General features: G+C 45.9%; 1 pseudogene; it reads left to right on the top strand.

The window, feature by feature from the left end:
• Positions 1-1,244: 1,244 nt before the first annotated feature.
• LOC121564985 lies at positions 1,245-3,846 on the top strand (annotated as a pseudogene).
• The last annotated feature ends 2,380 nt before the right edge of the window (positions 3,847-6,226 follow it).

Genomic DNA, 6,226 nt, shown 5'->3' with positions numbered 1-6,226 from the left:
ACAAGGTCTACCAGCCTCCTGCTTGAATGTGATTAGATACTGAAAACAGTGTGATCTGCAGTTGGACACAGACAGAGGGCAGAACAGTACTGAGAGGACACACACACACACTGCATGTCACACGCAGGCACGCACACACACACACACACACACACACACACACACACACACACACACGTAAAGTTCCCTTTTTAAACCTCTGATAAAGATACAGATATAGATTTTCCCCACCACTTCTGAATAACTCTTCACACTGATGTCACACAGAGACAGTATACATAGAAAAACAGGTCCCTATATGGCCATCGATGGCTGGTCACAGAGTACAAGCCATAACGTGACCTCCTTATGAAGGCTGGGATGTCAAAGCCTCAGTAAAGTTATATGGGGCGGCACACAATTGGCCCAGCGTCGTCCAGGGTAGGGGAGGGAATGGCCAGCAGGGATGTAGCTCAGTTGGTAGAGCATGGCGTTTGCAACGCCAGGGTTGTGGGTTCGATTCCCACGGGGGTCCAGTATGAAAAAAATAATAATGTATGCACTCACTAACTGTAAGTCACTCTGGATAAGAGCGTCTGCTAAATGACGTAAATGTAAATGTAATGATCTATGTACAAATTCAGAGGGTCCAATTTTTTTCTCTGCTAAAATAGTTATTCACTTCAATTATATCTTGAAAGGTTTAAAAGCGGACGGGAAACAAACATATTTCCATTAGAAGCTAAAGTGGGGGGAGTCATGTGGGGGCCAGTGATGTGTTGATTTGACAGTTTCCCTTTCACTGTGGTTGACTGATAAAGAGTTTCAGTACCAATAGCCACACATCTCAAGACAGTGTAGGGAGAAGACACAGGTACAGACGTACTTTAGAGCTGAGGTTAGAAGTAGAAGTTACTGTATTTGACCACAAGTGTGTTAAGATGTCAGAGAGAGTCTATGAAAACTCAGATGGATTTGAAGATGACGAGCCTGATGCAATGAAGAACACAGACATTAATGGGCAATAATATGCCAACGTAAGAGCCTTCAAGCCAAGTCCAAGAGACGGAGTTGTTGCTTCAGGTAAGATTACACACACACACACACACAAACACACACACACACACACACACACACACACACACACACACATATAAATTACACACACACACAATAAACAGGTGAGAGTACCATGTAGTTCTATAGCTTTATTTGTCCCAATCAAGGATCATAAAGTAAAACACACGACCAAAGATCTTACTTTAATGATTTGTGATTCAGTTCATGTTCAGTGGTGGAAGAGACCCTCTGGAGTTGCTGCAGTGTGTCTGGGGCTGCTGTGTGTTCTCCTACTGGCTGGGATCATAGGCCTGTCTGTCTACTGTAAGTTTAGTAAGTTGTCACTGAGACTTAAGTAGCTTACTTAATCATACTTAATCATCAATGGTGTGGTAGTTACATGTTTGATTAACTTTTCCCTTTTACAAATGGAGTCATTGGTCATCACGACTCAATAGAGAGAGACCAGCTACAGGCCAGTTACAGCTTTCTGACCAGAGAGAGAGACCAGCTACAGACCAGTTACACCACCCTGATTGAAGAGAGAGACCAGCTACAGACTGAGAGAAATTTGTTTAGCGGGAGGCTTTCCAATCTCAGTGAGTAAACCTACAGTAATAAATTATTATTAATCCCACACACTTTATCATGTGTCTGTATTCTTTCATTAAGTGTCCAGTGTGATAAGTTGAAGAAAATTCATGTTTTCATCTTGTAGAACAAACCTGTCCTGAAGGCTGGCAGAAGTTTGAATCCAGTTGGTAATTCCTGTCTACTGAGACTAAAGCCTGGAAGGAGAGCAGAGAGGACTGTCTGGAGAGAGGAGCAGACCTGGTGATCATAAACAGTGATGAGGAACAGGTGAAAGAGAGAGAGAGAGAGGGAGAGAGAGAGAGAGAGAGAGAGAGAGAGAGAGAGAGAGAGAGAGAGAGAGAGAGAGAGAGAGAGAGAGAGAGAGAGAGAGAGAGAGAGAGAGCGAGAGAGAGAGAGAGAGAGAGAGAGAGAGAGAGCGAGAGAGAGAGAGAGAGAGAGATGGGTGTACAGATGGTAGATATGATCAAACAAATAGGTATACAGTGGGGAAAAAAAGTATTTAGTCAGCCACCAATTGCGCAAGTTCTCCCACTTAAAAAGATGAGAGAGTCCTGTAATTTTCATCATAGGTACACGTCAACTATGACAGACAAATTGAGGAAAAAAAATCCAGAACATCACATTGTAGGATTTTTAATGAATTTATTTGCAAATTATGGTGGAAAATAAGTATTTGGTCACCTTCAAAGAAGCAAGATTTCTGGCTCTCACAGACCTGTAACTTCTTATTTAAGAGGCTCCTCTGTCCTCCACTCGTTACCTGTATTAATGGCACCTGTTTGAACTTGTTAACAGTATAAAAGACACCTGTCCACAACCTCAAACAGTCACACTCCAAACTTCACTATGGCCAAGACCAAAGAGCTGTCAAAGGAGACCAGAAACAAAATTGTAGACCTGCACCAGGCTGGGAAGACTGAATCTGCAATAGGTAAGCAGCTTGGTTTGAAGAAATCAACTGTGGGAGCAATTATTAGGAAATGGAAGACATACAAGACCACTGATAATCTCCCTCGATCTGGGGCTCCACGCAAGATCTCACCCCGTGGGATCAAAATGATTACAAGAACGGTGAGCAAAAATCCCAGAACCACACGGGGGGACCTAGTGAATGACCTGCAGAGAGCTGGGACCAAAGTAACAAAGCCTACCATCAGTAACACACTACGCCGCCAGGAACTCAAATCCTGCAGTGCAAGACGTGTCCCCCTGCTTAAGCCAGTACATGTCCAGGCCCGTCTGAAGTTTGCTAGAGTGCATTTGGATGATCCAGAAGAGGATTGGGAGAATGTCATATGGTCAGATGAAACCAAAATAGAACTTTTTGGTAAAAACTCAACTCGTCGTGTTTGGAGGACAAAGAATGCTGAGTTGCATCCAAAGAACACCATACCTACTGTGAAGCATGGGGGTGGAAACATCATGCTTTGGGGCTGTTTTTCTGCAAAGGGACCAGGACGACTGATCCGTGTAAAGGAAAGAATGAATGGGGCCATGTATCGTGAGATTTTGAGTGAAAACCTCCTTCCATCAGCAAGGGCATTGAAGATGAAACGTGGCTGGGTCTTTCAGCATGACAATGATCCCAAACACACCGCCCGGGCAATGAAGGAGTGGCTTCGTAAGAAGCATTTCAAGGTCCTGGAGTGGCCTAGCCAGTCTCCAGATCTCAACCCCATAGAAAATCTTTGGAGGGAGTTGAAAGTCCGTGTTGCCCAGCGACAGCCCCAAAACATCACTGCTCTAGAGGAGATCTGCATGGAGGAATGGGCCAAAATACCAGCAACAGTGTGTGAAAACCTTGTGAAGACTTACAGAAAACGTTTGACCTGTGTCATTGCCAACAAAGGGTATATAACAAAGTATTGAGAAACTTTTGTTATTGACCAAATACTTATTTTACACCATATTTTGCAAATAAATTCATTAAAAATCCTACAATGTGATTTTCTGGAAAAAAAATCTAATTTTGTCTGTCATAGTTGACGTGTACCTATGATGAAAATTACAGGCCTCTCTCATCTTTTTAAGTGGGAGAACTTGCACAATTGGTGGCTGACTAAATACCTTTTTTCCCCACTGTATCTTTATCTTTCTCAACAACAGACATTTCTCTTCAACCTCAACAACACAGTCTGGATTGGTCTGACTGACTCTGTTACTGAGGGGACCTGGAGATGGGTGGACGGAACCCCACTGACCACCCCAAGGTAAAACACTACTGCTCTAATAACACTGAACACAGTGGAAGGAGTAGGACAGATTCTCTATGTTATTCATAGTCTAGGTCCTCCATACCCAACTGGCGGACCAACACTGACCACAGAGTAAGAGATCATAACTACTCTGACAATAAGGCTCTAATTTTCAGTTCATTCAACCTTTATATACAGCTCTGGAAATAATTAAGAGACCACTGCAAAATTATCAGTTTCTCTGGTTTTACTATTTATAGGTATGTGTTTGGGTAGCTCCTGAGTGGCGCAGTGGTCTAAGGCACTGCATCGCAGTGCTAACTGTGCTACTAGAGATCCTGGTTCGAATCCAGGCTCTGTCGCAGCCGGCCGCGACCGGGAGACTCATGGGCGGCGCACAATTGGCCCAGCGTCGTCCAGGGTAGGGGAGGGAATGGCCGGCAGGGATGTAGCTCAGTTGATAGAGCATGGCGTTTGCAACGCCAGGGTTGTGGGTTCGTTTCCCATGGGGGGCCTGTATAAAAAAAAAAAAAAATGTATTCACTAACTGTAAGTCGCTCTGGATAAGAGCGTCTGCTAAATGACTAAAATGTAAAATGGGTAAAAATAACATTTTTGTTTTATTCTATAAACTAATGACAACATGTCTCCCAAATTCCAAATACAAATATTGTCATTTAGAGCATTTATTTGCAGAAAATGACAACTGGTCAAAATAACAAAAAAGATGCAGTGTTGTCAGATCTCAAAAAATGCAAAGAAAATAAGTTCATGTTCATTTTTAAACAACACAATACTAATGTTCTAACTTAGGAAGAGTTCAGAAATCAATATTTGGTGGAATAACCCTGATTTTCAATCACAGCTTTCATGCGTCTTGGCATGCTCTCCACCAGTCTTTCACATTGATGTTGGGTGACTTTATGCCACTCCTGGCGCAACAATTCAAGCAGCTCGGCTTTGTTTGATGGCTTGTGACCATACATCTTCCTCTTGATCACATTCCAGAAGTTTTCAATGGGGTTCAGGTCTGGAGATTGGGCTGGCCATGACAGGGTATTGATCTGGTGGTCCTCCATCCACACCTTGATTGACCTGGCTGTGTGGCATGGCGCATTGTCCTGCTGGAAAAACCAATCCACAGAGTTGGGGAACAATGTCAGAGCAAAAGGAAGCAAGTTTTCATCCAGGACAACCTTGTACGTGGCTTGATTCATGCGTCGTTCACAAAGACAAATCTGCCCGATTCGCGTTGGAGGACTACGGGGAGTTCGCTTGCCTCTTTCGGGCGGTTTTCGATCACCCGCCCGAGGGTCGAGAGGCGGGCGAGCGGCTGGTCCACCTGAGGCTGGGGACGAGGACCGCACAGGACTACGCGCTGGCATTCCGGACGCTGGCAGTGGGGTCCGGGTGGAACGAGCGGGCCCTGATCAACCATTTCCGGTGCCATCTACGGGAGGACGTCCGACGGGAGCTAGCCTGCCGGGATACCATGCTATCGTTCTCCCAACTGGTGGACATGGCCATCCGGCTGGACAATCTACTGGCAGCCAGAGGACGTCCTCGTGGGGGTCTGCCCGTTCCCACCCCGGACAACTCAGATCCCGAGCAGATGGAGCTGGGTGGAGCTGCCGGTTGAGAGAGCGGAGGAGGACAGCGACAGTGCCACTCTGGTGACACGAAGGGACAATACACCTCACATCACAGTCAATGTTCTTTTGGGTCTGGAGGCGGTAGGCAGGGCACTCACGCATCACCCCAGGTATCGAACATCCACACTTGTTCAGAGCCCTTTGCTGCGCACTGTACCATAACCATTTACTTTCCCAATTACATGGTAGTTCCCCAGTGTAAGGCGCTAGTCAATTCAGGTGCAGCTGGGAACTTTATGGACAGGGCATTCGCACGCCGTCAAGGCATTTCATTGGTTCCCCTATCCATTCCACTCCCCATCAGAGCACTTGATAGTCGACCAATAGGGTACGGGTTGGTTACGGAGGTTACTATCCCAGTCACCATGATCACCCAGGAGACTCATTGTTATTTTTTTCGATCATTGAGTCCTCTGCTTTCCCGGTGGTATTAGGTATCCCGTGGCTAGTACTCCACAACCCCACTTTCTCATGGCCGCAGAGGGTTCTCACAGGGTGATCGGGAGAGTGACAGGGTAGGTGCATAGGTGTTTCCGTTGGTGCAACCACGGTGGAAAGTCCGAAGGGTACCCCCACCGTGCGCATTCCCCCTGAATACCATGATCTGGCGCTCGCGTTTTCTAAGATGCAGGCGACTAAATTACCACCTCATCGGGTGGGGGATTGCGCGATAAACCTTTTGGTAGACGCTGTACCTCCCAGGAGTCATGTGTATCCCCTGTCGCAGGCTGAAACGGAGGCTATGGA

This window comes from Coregonus clupeaformis, unplaced genomic scaffold (assembly GCF_020615455.1).
Source record: "Coregonus clupeaformis isolate EN_2021a unplaced genomic scaffold, ASM2061545v1 scaf3601, whole genome shotgun sequence".
NCBI lineage: Eukaryota > Metazoa > Chordata > Actinopteri > Salmoniformes > Salmonidae > Coregonus > Coregonus clupeaformis.
The sequence above is the reverse complement of the archived record's forward strand: the minus strand, read 5'-3'. Positions and strand labels throughout refer to the sequence as shown.